Source organism: Pimephales promelas, chromosome 1 (genome assembly GCF_988280905.1).
Source record: "Pimephales promelas chromosome 1, fPimPro1.hap1.1, whole genome shotgun sequence".
Taxonomy (NCBI): domain Eukaryota; kingdom Metazoa; phylum Chordata; class Actinopteri; order Cypriniformes; family Leuciscidae; genus Pimephales; species Pimephales promelas.
In genome coordinates, this window is record NC_142769.1 from 43,700,016 (window position 1) to 43,716,532 (window position 16,517).

General features: G+C 44.2%; 1 long non-coding RNA gene across 2 annotated transcripts in view; it reads right to left on the minus strand.

Annotated features, from left to right (window-relative positions):
• Positions 1 to 16,517, minus strand: part of LOC148998488 (uncharacterized) — a 114,896-nt gene that overhangs the window by 62,413 nt on the left and 35,966 nt on the right. Inside the window, exon 2 of one of the 2 annotated variants that reach the window (XR_016168229.1) lies at positions 14,362 to 14,491. The exons of the other annotated variant lie outside the window; for it this stretch is intronic. This is a non-coding gene — a long non-coding RNA (uncharacterized LOC148998488). The remainder of the gene's footprint in view (positions 1 to 14,361; positions 14,492 to 16,517) is intronic. 2 annotated transcript variants of the gene reach the window in all.

Sequence of the window (16,517 nt, forward strand, 5' to 3'; positions counted from 1 at the left end):
GGTATTTCTGCATGCTCTCAAACTGTTTAATTTGATGAACACCTGAAGAAAAGGATTATCAAGGGTTAATACTAACCTATTATTATGTTAATTTGTCCTATGGGAGATAATCTAGCAGTATACAGAGGATACACCTTCCTCCTCATCTTCATCAAGTCAAAAAATAGATACACTGAAAGTGGCTCAATATATAATGTACTTAAGGCATGACTGAAGATCAAGACTTTCAACAGAGAGCACATCTCCAATTAATTCTTGCATAATCACATTGACAAATGAATGTAAATTTAAATCAATTTTCAGAGCATTAATTGCAGGGACAGTGTCATGGGGTTAAGTGACTGGCTGAAGGGCATAATATTGTTTACAGTGTAAATATGATTGAATTTCCTGCACTTATTAACCTTAAACTGACTTAATAAATGCAACCCAGACCCTTAGCCATTATTAACATCTGATTTCAAGTGTAATGTACACCAAAAAACAACAACAAAAACCAGCATGAAAAATCTAATAGACTTTTAATCAGTCATTAAATTATTGTTTTTGTTTGAAAACATTTGCACTCATGTTGCCTTTCATATTCATTCAGATGCATTTGGAAGTCATAATTATAACATGACAGGAATTCATGTGAATTTCGTTTGAATTAAACAGGCTCACTATTTCTGCAAGTTACATGACTGCTTTTATGAGCGAGCCACTGAATCATTCAGGCGAATGATTAGTTCAAAAACACAGATTGTTTCAGTGAGTCATTGAATCATTCAATGCGTCTAAAAACATTGGCCTTGTCAAATATCCACACAGTCTTTGCTCTTGACCACTTGCTTCATGTATTTCTTGTATTTGGCCCAAGTGTTCAAGAGAGCATGAAGTGTTTTTGAGGCAGTGTTTAAAGGTGGAATACCTAAGATTTTTGCATTCAAATATCCCAAAATCACAAAGCTAGTGTTATATATTTAGTTATGATGAGAACTCACAATATTCCAAATGTTTCAAACAACATTTAAATCGCGAGAAAATTGAGATTTTACCCAAGGAAACGAATCGGTTACCTAACGTAACCTCGGTTCTCTCTAGATGAGGGAACGAGTATTGCGTAAGCTAGCTTACGCTACGGGAAAGATTCATCTTTGCTGAGAAGTTGAAGCCAAAAAATTATTCCATAATTTTGTAATCATTGTCAACGCAGTCTCCTCTGAGGCAGACCATGAGCGGGCTAGCTAGCGGCTCATTGGTTCGCTCAGAGAGAATGCACGAACCTATGGGAGAGCGGCGCTGAGTCCGCGGCCAATGAGCGGACGGCGCTCGCTTACTGCGTCACAGCCCGCCAAAGGGGCGTGGCTACAGTGTATAAAGGTCGCTCTCCCAGCTCGTTCGTTGATTCTGTAGCATGAAGCGAAACGCTAGTGGCGCAAGCACGGCCGGGAACGCAATACTCGTTCCCTCATCTAGAGAGAACCGAGGTTACGTTAGGTAACCGATTCGTTCTCTTACGAGAGGTTCTCTCGTATTGCGTAAGCTAGCTTACGCTACGGGAACACCTGGTCAACGCCGTGCGCGCTAAGTAACCACTAAGCATCCCAGGGGAACACCGGGGGAATCTATAAGTGGATGAAGATAATACGGCGGCCAGCATAGCGGCCGTTACTATCTAGTGCAAAAAACGCCCAAGGCGGCCGGCGAAGGCGGGCCGTGATGTGAGGGCTAATGCATAAGCACATAGGGGAACACAAGGGGTGAGCCGGTGTGATGGAACTCCCGATAGTGCGGCTTCTATAGGAGGGCTGTGAGTACTAGACCGCCAGAATCTTAGCCTGTAAGGCTGGAACTTCCAAGTTGTAAAATCTGACAAAGGTGGAGGGGGAGGCCCATCCCGCAGCCACACAAATGTCGTGAATGGAAATCCCGCAGGACCATGCCCACGATGAGGCCATGCCTCTGGTGGAATGAGCCCTGATGCCCAGAGGGCAAGGCAGGTCTTTAGCGGCATAAGCAGAGGCAATCGCGTCTACTATCCACCTGGATAGGGTCTGTTTCGAGGCGGCTAGTCCCTTGGTGCGGCCACCGAACGACACCAACAGCTGCTCCGAGCGTCTGAACGCGGCAACGCGTGTAGTGTACACTCTGATAGCCCGAACCGGGCAGAGGCGGTCAGCGTCACGTTCGCTATCGGATGCAGGCAGCGCCGATAGAGAGATGACTTGCGCCCTGAAAGGGGTACCAATCGCTTTTGGAACATAACCGTGTCTAGGCTTTAGAATGACTATGGAGTCACTCGGTCCAAACTCTAGGCACGCGGCGCTTGAAGACAGCGCGTGAATGTCCCCCACACGTTTTACTGAGGCGAGAGCCGTCAGAAGAACGGTTTTTAACGAGAGGTATTTTAGCTCCACGGACTCAAGTGGTTCAAACGGTGGGGCTTTCAGAGCTTCTAGAACTATAGAAAGATCCCAGACCGGCACCGTAGGGGGGCGAGGGGGGTTCATCCTTCTGGCTCCCCTGAGGAAGCGGATGATTAGCTCGTCTTTGCCCAGAGACTGGGCGCGCCGGGGTTCAGCGAACGCCGCGACGGCTGCCACGTAAACCTTAAGAGTGGATGGGGACCTGCCCTATCCAGCATCTCCTGAAGGAACACAAGCAAAGACGAAACCTCGCACGTCCGTGGGTCCGAATTCTTGTCGGTGCACCATATGGAGAACACAGACCATTTTGCAGCATAGAGCTTTCTGGTAGAATACGCTCTGGCGTGTTTGATCGTGTTCAAAACCCCTTCTGGCAATTCGACGCGTAGTCGTTGGTCACCCATGCATGAAGCGCCCAGCGCTGTGGATGGGGATGCCAGATCGAGCCGCGGGCTTGAGTGAGGAGATCTGCTCTGATTGGAATGGGCCACGGGGCTGTCTGTGACAGCCGCGTTAGCTCCGGGAACCAAATCTGATTCTCCCAGCGCGGGGCTATGAGGAGCACCGAGTGGCGTGAGTCCCTGATTCTCTGAATGACCTGCGGTAGCAGAGAAATCGAGGGAAAAGCATAGAGCGGGCGGCGGGGCCAATCCTGGGCTAGCGCGTCCTCGCTCTATGAAAAGAATATTGGGCAGTGAGCGTTCTCTTCTGACGCGAAGATCTATCTCCGCTCTGCCGAATAGGCGCCACAGTGTTTGGACTGTTTGAGTGTGCAGAGACCATTCTCCGGGGGAGACCAGGTTCCTGGACAGCCTGTCTGGACCGTCGTTCAGATGGCCCGGCACGTGCGTCGCTCTGAGCGATAGCAGGTGACTCTGGGACCACAATAGGATGCGGCGTGTCAGATGAAGAGATTCTTGGATCTGACGCCGCCCTGACGGTTGATGTATGATACCACGGCCATATAGTCGGAGCGAATCAGGACGTGGTGACCGTTTATGCGCGGGAGGAAGCATGGCAGCGCGTTCTCGACCGCGATCATTTCCAGACAGTTTATGTGTAAGGAACTCTCGTGGCTCGACCACTGGCCGGCGGCCGGTGAGCCCTCGCAAACCGCTCCCCAACCCGAGTTGGATGCGTCTGTCGAGATAACTTTCCGGCGAGAGAAGGTTCCCATGGTAACGCCCCTCTGAAAACACTCGCTTACTGCCCATGGCTGCAGTGCAGTGATACATGTCTGAGTAATCCTGATCATCTGGCGGCCCGTCGTCCACTCGTGGTGGGATACGCGGCTCTTTAACCAGAGTTGAATGGGGCGCATGTGCAGAAGACCCAGCTGCAGCACAGCGGAGGCTGAAGCCCTATGACCCAGCATCCTCTGAAGCGATTTCAGGGATGTATGGGTACCCATCTGAAACGAGGCGGCCAGTCGCTGAACACGGCGCGCGCGCTGTGTAGGATAAGCGAGCCGTCATCGTGATAGCGTTCAAATCTATTCCAAGGAACGAAATAGTTTGACTGGGCTGGAGAGAGCTCTTTGTCCAGAGAGTCCCAGCGCTTCCAGATGGTAGAGGAGAACTGTGCAGTGCGACAGCAGCTCCGTCTGGGAATCTGCTAGAATCAGCCATTCGTCCAGATAATTCAGTATGCGCAGCCCCTGACTTAGCAGGGGGGCGAGCACTGTATCCATGCACTTCGTGAACGTACGGGGTGCTAAGGATAGGCCGAACGGGAGAACGGCATACTGATAAACTTGGCCCTCGAAGGCGAAACGTAGGAATGGCCTGTGATGAGGGCTTATCTGGATCTGAAAATATGCGTCTTTCAGGTCTAGAGAGATGAACCAGTCCCCCTGGCGGACGTGCGCGAGGAGTTTCCTGACTGTGAGCATTTTGAACGGTCTCTAATGAGCGCTTTGTTCAAAGCCCTGAGATCTAAGATCGGCCTGAGGCCGCCGTCTTTCTAGGGAACCAGAAAATAACGGCCGTAAAAACCCCGACTCGGTCATAGATGGTGGGACTCTCTCTATAGCGCCCTTCTGCAGTAGCTTGGCTATTTCTAAGCGAAGCGTGTTCATAGCGGGCAGCTGACAGTGGATTCGAGCCGCACGCGCGAGCGTGGCGGGCGGCGACGAAACTGTAATCGATAACCATTCTTTATTATGCTAAAACCCACGGGGAGATGCCGGGGATGGCTTCCCACGCTTCGTAAGCGGTTGAATGGATATTTCGCCCTGATTGCTGCACATCGCGGGCTAGACACTGTGTGTGGGCACGCTTATAATGTGGGTGGCAACGGGACTTACACTCAGAGAGGAGTTTTATGGGCCGTGTGACAGAGCGGGCAGAGGGGGGACACGCGCACGGGCTCGTGGGCGTGCTTATGTTCTCTGCTACTGGAGCGGAAGTGCTCGCTCCGTGAGAATGGGCTCTGTGAGACCCTGGGCATAAGGTGCTTGTGTGTGTACGTGAGCACAGGCTTGTGGGCACATATATTACACTTGAGGCTTTTATGCTCTTTTTGTGAACTCTCTGGGTAGCCGTGAAAACGGCATTTAGACGCTCGCAAGCGGGCAGGGAAACCGGCTTGTTTGTGGCGGTAAACACTACTGCAGTCAGCGGTGAAACGGGGACTAACAGTGGGCGAAGCTTTTACAGCGATCCGGCCGCAGCGGGAGAAAACCGTCCTTTTCTCAGCTGTGCTAGGCAGACTTCAGTTGATGGGCCTCAGCGCGATCTTGGGTCGAGGCCCCCTGGAGGAGGCTGTCTGCGGCGGCTGTCTGAGCGAGAGCGAGGGCGGCCGCCCTGTCTACGCTGGGGCTGCTGAGCTTGCTGAGGCGGGCGCTGCTGAGCGGTTCTGGCAGGAGGCTCGTGAGAGCGGCCTGTCGAAGAACTAGAGCGGCGGGGCAAGAACAGATTCATGGCTTGAGTCGCTTTCTGTACCTCGGAGAAGCGGTCAACGATGCCCGTGACGGCAGATCCGAAGAGCCCGGTAGGAGATATAGGCGCGTTGAGGAACAGGGCGCGTTCTGAATCTCCCATATCGGTGAGCGTGAGCCACAAGTGTCTCTCAGTGACAACGAGGGCGGCCATGCATTTTCCCAAGGCTTGTGCGGCGGCTTTAGTGGCGCGAAGGGAAAGATCCGTCGCGCTTCTCAGATCCGAAAGGATGGGCGGGTTCCTACCGCTGTTCGCCATCTCGCACGAGATGTCGCTCTGGAGCGCCTGGATGGAATGCAGCGCTGAGGCGGCCTGTTCGGCGGCGTCAAAGGCGCGGGCAGCATGGCAGTATAACTCATCTCGGCGGCTCCGTCCACTGAGCGAAGCGGACCCCTCGGAGCGGATAAGAGCCGAAAGAGGGGCATTCCAGGATTTAGTGAGCTCGAAGTGAAGCTCAGGCAGGAATGGTGCAGCCCGGCTGCAGGCGGGGGCCGGGCGCCGGTTCGGTGGTTGCTCTGGGGGAGGAGACCACTCGAGACCCAGGCGGTAGATGGCCTGCGAAAGGAGGCGCGAAAGTCCCTCCTCGATGCCGGCGCGGGTCCCCGCAGACTCTCTCGTCGATGAGCCGATCGACGACCAATCCTCGCTGTCAGAAGGGTGCAGCGAACAAGAGTCCTTCTCATCCGCGGTGTCGTCGGAGGCGACAGAGCGGCCATACGGCGGCAACTGTAAGTCCGGCAGGGGCGGAGAGGGAGAGCGGTCGGTGGGCGGCGGCCCACATGGATCCGCAGGGGGCTCCGGCGGCCTCTGGGAGCGGCGTATTTTCTTCCGCGGCGAAGTGAGAGGCGGCGCGGGAGCGGTTCTGACTGCCTGTAGTCGAGCCCGCAGGGAAGACGGAGGCAGGTCCTCGCAGTGGTCGCATCCTCCGTTGGCGAGGGCGAGCTCTGCGTGTTCCACTCCGAAACAGAGAACGCAGAAGCGGTCTCCTTCCTCGAGTGAAGAGCGGCATGAGCCGCAGGAAATACGAGGCATCTTGAAAAAGACGCTCGGCTCTTTTAGGAATATGGAATAGTAAAAAGGATACGCGTCGGATGGCGCTAGCTTGCTGGGCGGCTGAAGGTGGCAGACGGCCGGCTTCCTCAGACTCCGGAGCTCGCTAGACGGTGCCTTCTCAACGACGGCGGCTTCTTCCCAGGAAAGCGGATGCGTGTAGCTCGCTGAAATGAACAGAATCGACGAACGAGCTGGGAGAGCGACCTTTATACACTGTAGCCACGCCCCTTTGGCGGGCTGTGACGCAGTAAGCGAGCGCCGTCCGCTCATTGGCCGCGGACTCAGCGCCGCTCTCCCATAGGTTCGTGCATTCTCTCTGAGCGAACCAATGAGCCGCTAGCTAGCCCGCTCATGGTCTGCCTCAGAGGAGACTGCGTTGACAATGATTACAAAATTATGGAATAATTTTTTGGCTTCAACTTCTCAGCAAAGATGAATCTTTCCCGTAGCGTAAGCTAGCTTACGCAATACGAGAGAACCTCTCGTAAGAGAACGGGGCGTATGAGCAGGGGTGAGCTGGGAGTCGCGAGTCAATCGCGTCATATCCGCTTACCTCGGTTTCCGCTCGTACTACGTGTAGTCCTGGACAAATGCGGTAGTTGTAGTTGTGCGTTAGCGTCTATCAAGCAACAAACGTCAGCTTGTTTCGCGCATTTGTTATGGAATGGAGCACAATTATTCTTTTCATTTATTCTCGGAATGTGAACTGTTGGCTGTAAAGGGGGTCGCACACCGGACGAGAAGCGCCGCGCCACGTTTAGGACAACTCCACAGTAACGTTATCGAACACCGGACGCGCACTTTCTCATCAGTGTATGGCCAGCAATATTGTTATGTTTAATGACAGGAAATAAAGATAATGTCTATTCTATGTTATTATTGTACTGTACAATTAAATACAATCGTTGCTGAGTCTGCAGTCTGAAAACTTTACCTCAGAGCATCCGTTCACTGAATGAATTGAAAATCTCACCTGAAAAATCTAATAATAACATCAGCAATTGTCATTCAAGCAGCTGGTTTCTGTAAATGACTGCAAAACTAAATGCATATTGCAGCATAGGGCGAAGTCAGGATCCATTAGCAACGATTTGAGACAAAAATAATTAAAATTTTATATAAAACTATGTAAATGGCGCTCTGTGGCGCAGCAGGATTTTGAACACGGTCCTGAGGCGTTGTTGCTGGGCGCCGCGGACAGACGCCGAATGGCGCTTCCGGTATGTGTAACGTTACACTTATAGATAATAATGTTTTCGAATTTTAAAGATGTGGCGCGACGCGGCGCTGCCGCTTCTCGTCCGGTGTGCGACCCCTTTAACGTTAATTTTGTGAAACTGTAGCTGTGGTTGAAAACTTACACGACATGAAAAGATGTGTCAAATGTACATTAAATTGATTTTTTATTTTTATAAAGTTACCAAGGAGGACCAGCCACGTCAACTCCTTGCAAGAGACCTGCCCCTTCAAACCCTCTCCACCATAGCTTCGTCCAGTGACTCGTACAGTAACTAATTTACTTTTAAACCTGACTTTTCTTGCGGTTATTTCAGTTTAATGAAAAACAAGCATGTCATTAAACGCAACGTTTATAGAAATCGAACTTTACCTCATCCATGACAACTAATTTTCGATTCCCGTCTGACTGATTTATCCACGGTGGAGTTGAAAACAACAGTTCCCATCATTTCGCGTTCCTCCACGTCGTCATCAAGCAAAGCCGTTGTTGTTGTTGTTTTGAATGTAGCACCCTCTAGCGGCATCTAAATCTTAGGTATTGCAGCTTTAACGAATCATGTCGTTTTAATCAATGATTCATTCAAGGAACAGAACAAACGAGAGTCTTCATTGAATCATTCGCTCTGTATTCAAAAAAACAGATTCATACAGGAATGAAAATGACTGACTGTTCTTTAGTTTTTATGATTCCGTCTGTAAGACTAGTAATCTTGAAGTGTTCCCCTTTCGCTAGCACAGAATTATCACACCAGGCTTAAAGTAATTCATGTAAAACTATTTGTTCTTGAATGTTTTGTGACGATATTCCAGTTCAGATATGTGAAATGTTTCAGGTTCTCACAGAATTGCATAGCTTCAGAAGACTTACAATAGCAGAGGAGTCGACTACATTTAAAGTAGTTTTATTATCTGAATTCTTGTACGACTCTTCAAAATATTGTTTTTTGCTCCACGGAAGTATCTTACATTTTATACTCACATGAGAGAAACTAAGTTGTCTTCTTTTTTTGGGCTTAACTTTCAGTTCTGCATTCCAGTCATTTGTGAAAGACAGACTCCATACCCTCAAACAGACTGTGTTTTCACACTACACTGAATCTGCTAAATAAGTCCCAGTGTGTCTTGTTAGCAGTGCAGCACACCTGGAGACATTACACAGTGATGAGGGGTTAGCGTAGCACCGCAGAGCCACAAAATGTGGTGACCTCATTACAATGTTTATGATAAAACAACGTTTTTCATAACCGCTGTTCTTTTTATGTCATTAATTGAATGCAATATTAGTTTTTTTTTATTATGCAAGAGTGTGTTGCACTATAATTAATCAAAATATAGTCCCTATGTGGTACTTATGAGTAATAGTAAAGCCACCTATTTAAAAGCCCATATTTAAATGGTGCTTAGAAAGGGACTAAAATAAATTGTTGCAAGAGGTCAACTGTTCCCTGGTGGTCCAGTAAAGTTTGAGCGTGATAAGCAGTGTGCAAATGTCTTAGGGGGATTTCAAAATGGCATTTTAGTTCGGAACGGGGCACGGTTCACATGAAAATCACTAATGTAAATGCTGTCATGGGACCCGGGTGCGCACTGGGGTACCGAAACAGAGAATACCTGGAGGACGTGGTCTGAGTTCGGTTGCTCCCAAACCGCGCAGCACGGACTCGGGTGCGCACTTGTTCAGAAAGTAAAGTGACCTGTGTGTGCGCGTTTTAGCTTATTGTGATGTATTCCAACGCATTCTCATCCTTAAGCGTCATATAGAACGCTATACGACAAAACGGCGCTATACTACGCACATGGCACCCGTTATCGTTAATATAACGCGCTATGATGGTTAGGTTTAGGTGTGGGGTAGGGTAGGGTAGTTTGATATTACACTAAAGGATGTATGACGCCTTGGGTTCGGATGAGAAGGATGAGAACGGGCTGTGTATTCAGTTGAATAAAACACTTGTAAGGGAGGATAGTGTTGATGATTTACCTTGGATATGAGCGAGAGTGAGACTGCAGTGTATTCGTGCATTGCGTGTGAAATCAGGGCACCAAATTTGGAAATCTACTGTCTCCTCAACGTTTTATTTTAATTTTGTTGAATACCATTCTTGGTCGAGTTACACTACTCGAGTAACTGTATTTAAATAGGGAAAACGTGGAGGTGTTTGGTTGCTTCTCTGCTTGGCCCATATTGAATGAACTGGGCTAGTTAAGTGCTATCAAAGTGTCTCGCGTACCAGTGATTGAGCGCACGCACTGAGACGACAGAGGTATGGATCAATTCGTCTTAGTTAATGGGAATAACAGTTTAATATGGAAAAAAACAGTGGAGTATCCCTTTAAGTTGCATTTTTCTAGACATGAGCTGAAAGAGGGGAGTTTCATGACCCTTTAATGTTAATGTAAAATGCGTGATAAGGTGTTGTCAGTGAAGGGGAACAATTCCATATTTTTAACTCAATCCTTTGGCAAAAAACACCTTTCTGACTGGAGCTTGTTATTACATATGTCTGTTATATAAGGGTTTATTTATTTATTTATTGTAATACCTTTCCCCTCAGGCACTGCAGATGACAGGGCCTTCTAGTTGGCCGTAGGCAGTGCTAGAATAAATGACTCTCTGTGGCCGCCCGTGAGGTCTCGAGGTCTATGGAAGCTGCGGTAGGACATGCAGTTGTGCTAGAATCCTCAGCTCTGACTCAACTGCCATTCTGATCAATCAAGCAATGCCACAGGGTTAGCTAGACACCTGTTTATGTACAGTTACTCTAACACAATTCCTACCACATGAGAAATCCCATTCATTTCCTCAGACAACTCATACTTTGTCTTCCATTTTCTTAAAAAACATTCTTCTCAACTACTTAATTTCAAATAGATTTCTCAAACGGGTTTGGCATGGTCATACATAATACATAATTGAATACATAATATATGTGTGTGTGTGTACTGTGTAAATTATTTTTGTTTTTGTAAATTTTTGTAAATTATTTTATTTGGTAATTGGTTAACCTAAATTGGTATTATCTGTACTTAGATGGCCCAAACCAGTGAAATATCAACTGATTTGATAACTCTGAGTTCTTGTCATATTTTATTTCTAAACTATAGCGAATAAACTGTGATAATGTGAGTAATGTGGAAGGTGGTTATGGTTTGCGATATATATGTTGGATTGTATGAAGTAAACCAAAATTTATGCAGACACCTTTTCATTTTGTAAACGTTGTGAATCGCCATTTGGCTGGTAATGTTTATATGAATTATAAAAATGCTACATTGCGAGAACATGAACGCAAACTAACGTGAACGACACTTGGGACAGTGTTAGATTACCACGTAATCAACGTGTTGCATCGTCACTAAAGTCTTGCACTTGAACTGACATATTTCAACAATTTTAAACATAATCAGTTATGTCAGATGAACGTAAACAGTTAATAAATAAAACACACATGTAACATTATATTGGATAAGTACATTAGTTCTTAAAGTGACAGCAGTCTAAGAAATCTGCCTCTTTCTGTTTTTAATCACCCATAGTTACAAATGCTATTCAGTCAAGAGCAATAAGGATTAATCTACATTTCATACCTGGTTAAAAAAAAAAAAGTTAGTTTTAGGCCCTGCCAACAGCATCCAGCTTCAGAATCAGAATATATTTAATTATACATTTACTCTGAATACAATAAGCTAAAAAAAAAAAAAAAAAAAAAAAAGACAACTCTAATTTCTATAAATGAGACAAAGTGATGAACAGCACAGCAGTGTTTAATCTACTATTTCGCACATGTGAAATATGTAAAAATATGTATGTCTTGAAGAGACTCCAATGAATCGATGAATCGTTTTAACTGCTTGATCCACAAATCAATCAAAAAGCCAAGAACTCAAACTTGTCCAAAATCAAATGATCTGAGCCATGTTATACACATTCATTTCAACAGCTTTGTACTTCTTGCCCTCTTCAGACAGGTTTTCCCCGAGGAGGTCAGGTAAATTTGAAGAAAACAATGAAGCAAATTACCTACTGTTGTTGTTTTGGCAAACTCCCCTGAGGGGTCCTCTGACAATCTAACGCTGGTGGTATAGAGCACTGTGGTTTCAGTATGTTATTCTTTTATAATGCATCTCAATTTATCTTGACCTAAAATTTATTTTGAACTAAACCTAGTGAACCGTTATTGTGGATTTTGACCTTATTTCCAACATTCTGTGTAAAATAATAGATGGTCATTTATTTTAATGTCAAATAAGATAATAGAACAAGCACCTACTATCAGGTGTGTCCACATTTCCTTCAATTATACACATATATAAATATATAAGTCTTATTTATTTTACTTAACAGACGTTTTCTGTTGATAATTGTAATATAAACATCATTTGAAAAATGAGTCCTAAATAACGCCTTGGATTGGGCTATGTGAAGATCGTTTCCAAATGACCCTGTCCAAAAGCTCTTTCCTTTCTCTTCTCTCTCTCACCCACTTCAATCAGGGTGATCATGGTACCATCCATCTCTTTTAAGCAGCCATAAGGCCTTATTGTCGCTTACTCTGTGTCTCTTGCTCCATTTCCCCCCCTTTCTGAGCTGATATTGTTTGATGTGGTGTGATAAATCATAGTATTCCACAATCGGGTGTAAAGTGATTCGAGTCACAATCAGAAGGTGTGTAATCAATAATGTGTGCCACACACTGTCTCACGGGGGTCAGCCGTGCAGCTAGAGAGAGAGCTGAAAACTTCATTGCTGAAGTCTGCAGTTAGACTATAGCAGTCACTGGAGCGCAAGCACATCACCGGATAACCACGAAACATCAATTTCTGTGTAGTACTCCTGCGTTCAATAAAACCACCATTTGTCGGTTTAACAAATTTAGCAACCAGTGTAAAAAAAAGTGATAAATCATGCAAAACAATAGGCATCTAAGCCACATTTGTAAAATCAAATACATCAAATAGCCTACAATTTGTGTACAATTAACTGCTGCTAATTTGATTAATTCATCATTATATTATGTTATGTTTTCAATTAAATGTTTTAAATTAATTTCACATTGGATTTACTCATTTGTTTAGCTTAATTAAAGGTGCGGTGAGCGAGTTCTGAGAAACGCTGTTGAAAGTGGATCAGACTGAGCAGCACAACACATTTGTAGCCAATCAGCAGCAGGGGGCGTGTCCACTCATGATAGTGAGAAAGAGGGAGATTTGAACAAAAGAAAGACAGAAAGATATATGACTAAGAGACATTACAAAAAAGAAAAGGTCAGAGGAATATCACTGGGGTAAGAAGGGTTATGATCAGCAAGAGCTTTAGCGCCCACATTAATATTAGAAACGTTTTTTTTAGCGCTGTGGAGACCGAAGCGGGAAGGCCTCCAAACGGACCCAGAACATTGTTTTTGCTCCATATGCGAGTAACATTGGTTTTCAGTGTGTGCTGCTGGCGACTAACATCAAACTCTTGCTTCTGCTGTGTATGTTCATTTTTTGTATTCCTTGTTGTGATGTAGACGAGCCGTCCAGCTCGCCTTCGGGGAGAGATTTGAGTCCGTATATGGATGTAAAAGAATGGTGCACTCGCAGAAGCACTTCGTGCACGGTGGAATTTATTTATTATTAATGTCCATGTGCTATCAACATCGCATTTGCACCCGCTCCCATGATAGCCGCAACGGAAGGGAGGATTGACGTGGATGAATGAAGTCAGTATTTGTGTGCCAGTACGGTGGCAGCTAATGTGACTTTATCACACTTGTCATTCGTTTGTCATCTTCACTTTTTATTTTTTCCAAATCTTTATTTTGATTCGCTACATTTATGATAAAGAGACATCCATACTTGTGTGTTAGTGATTTTGGGGGTGGAGCAATGAAGGGAGGGATGTGTTTGTTTGAGTTGTTTTCAAATATCAACAGTGTTCAGTGATGATTCTCAGAAATCGCTTAGTGCACCTTTAATGACATCAAAATTGAAAAAACCTCAATAGACTTTTTTGGTCTTCCTGTTAATGATTGCAAATAATAATAAAAAAAAAAAATTTAAAAACGAAAATCTGAAAATACTTATTTTATGACATTTATAAACTGTATAGGCCACACGGACTGGATATTGATAACCAATGGACAAATTGCTGTGAAAATGTATACTGTTGAAGGCATTTTTAGTTAAAGGAACACATGCAGGAATCCCGTTTTGGTTAAACAGCGACCCTTAGAGTTGCTGTGGAGTACTTGAATTTAACTTTACTGTCGTAAATACATACGTTACATATTATACACTCTAAACAATGCTGGGTTGTTTGAACACAAATTTGGGTAAAATATGGACAAACCCAAATGTTGGGCTAAAAATGTAATGTCAAATAAACTCTAATTTTCACTTTCAATTGTAAATTTTTTAATTGAATTTTCAACCCAACATTTGGGTTTTTCCATATTTGACCCAAATTTGGGTTGAAACAACCCAGCCTTTTTTCTAATCTAATAGATCTAATATACAGTATGTTGTTAGTGGTGAGAATTTTCACGTGATTAAACGGCGAGACGGCCACCATTAAACCCGAAAGAAGACATATAACCATTTCAAAAACTCTGAAGCTGTTCAGTTCAGCTAAAAAAGCTGCATAGTGTCCCTTTAACACAATCCTTTAAAATTGGTATATCTCTGCAATACTATATCAAATCTAATAATATATTTGTAAAAGAAGCCTTATCATTTACCTTTAACTTCCACATTACAGTCAAAAAGAATCCTTGTCCGAGTTATTTCAGGATTGCCGTTTTTCCACAATCCACTGCAAAATCATATTCAGGTCTGGCTGTATTCCGGTATGAAACAAACTTCCACAATCTAATGAATTCCCAAAAGAAAAAGAAAAAAAAGAGAAAAAAAAAATTATTTCTCATTGATCCTCCTATTTCGCATGTCACATTAAATTGGCTGGCCAAGGTCTGGGTGACTTGAAAATTAATGGCTAAGAAAACTGTCATAACATTGGAGAGCAGAAATTACATTCTATGACTTGTTTACTCAAATATGATCTGGGGCCATGCTGCCATACAGTGCCGTAGTGCACGTTTTGTAACACTAAAATACAGTCAAGTCAAATTTATTCACAACAGCAAATCATTATGTTAATAATATCTAAATATCTTCGTGCCTTATAGTCACATTTGCCAGATTGCTGGGTGATAATATAGTTGTTTACGTACAGTATATTTGCAAAGCAAATCTCAACTGCTTGATTGCTTGTGTTGTATGTAATGTATGCTGATAAAGTTGTAAATATCCAACTTTATTTGAAGAGCTGGGTGATAATAGTTACATTTTACAATGAGATAAAAAAAAAAATCAGGCAGTTGATATTTGCTTCACTCCATTCTATGGAAATGATAAGCATTTGCAATATGATTCACAGTGTTAAGTTAAACTGCCACTTTATTGGTATGGTTCGCATAGTGTTTATCAAGACTGAGTTTATCAAGAATTTTCAAGAAACTATAACAAGACAACGAGTATTGTCGAGAAGACAATTTGTCGTCTTTAGAAATATGATGCTACATTAGAGTTTATTATATGTAACCCCAATGTTCTGTCAGCTGTCATGTACTTTTGCACGTTTGGAGACAAGGAAGGCAAAACATGCAATAAATGTTGTGGGTGAGCGTGGTTGCTCAAAGCGTTGTCAGCTACTCATCTGTACGACTTCATGCTACACAGTCTGCCACCTCTTTGGCAAGATCCATCAAAATAAAGCGCCGGCACCTCTTTTGACATCTAGAAATGAAGGTAATGTTCTGTCTGTGCCTCCCTTGGAAACACATGGCATGGTATTACGGGTGATTTGTCATTGTTGGCAGGTGTTTTATGCAGCACTCAGTGGACCCATCTCTGTTCGTCTCTTGTTCTGTGCCAAAGCATTTCAGGCCCCGTTTGACGAAATTCTCTCAGTGCAGTGGCCCCGGAAAAGGGTGCCCTGAGAGATAGGACTGTGTCTGCGGTAGCTTGATCCTTTACGCTTCTGTTGTCTCTTTTGGAGTGAAGAATTCATCTAAATTTTTCAAGTGATTCTTGATCTGTTGACGAATCAGGGCAGTGGAAAGATGACTTTTTCTAACTTTCTACAAAGTTGCAAAGATAAAATATATATTGTATATTGTTGCCCTATTGTTGGTTTGACTGCTTCTGTTCTCCTTATAGCATAATGTAAATGTAGAAAGCAAACTTGTAAATAATCGTTTAGCATATTACTTCAAGATAATATTAATTTGTAGTTTGATTTCGTAGGATTTTCTGCGCAATTACAAGTTGACAATGTCAAATTTGTGCCCTGGAGCAAAACCATAAAATATCACTGTGCATAATTTAAATACATTATGCATATTACAATATTTATTCAAAATGAGTGTCACAATTACTTTGAAATCCAACCGAAGGGAAAAAAAAATGACAGACATATTGTTTGACTTGACTTATTTTTTTAATAATTTAAAAGGTCAAGACTTACACGCAATGTATTCACAATTTTGTCTTTGATGTGCATTTGAATTATGCCACCATCTTTGCATGGGCAAAATATATATATTATTCAAAGCCTTTTTTGCTTAATGAGGTTTCAGTAATTTTGACCTAAACTTTGACCCAAAGCCCTTGTGCTTCCAATTACTTAGTGTTCACTTCTGGTTTAGATTGTTGAAAATGATGCGTGATGCGACTAATGAGCCATTTGGACAGAGTTTGCCATTAAAGAAAATATGAATAAAAAGCCTCTGCTGAATAATATGAACGAGATAACCATTCACTGCCAACCGATCGCTGTCGATCTCAATATTTTAATATGGTAATCTGTTCTATTTTGGCAAGATGCACTTCTGAA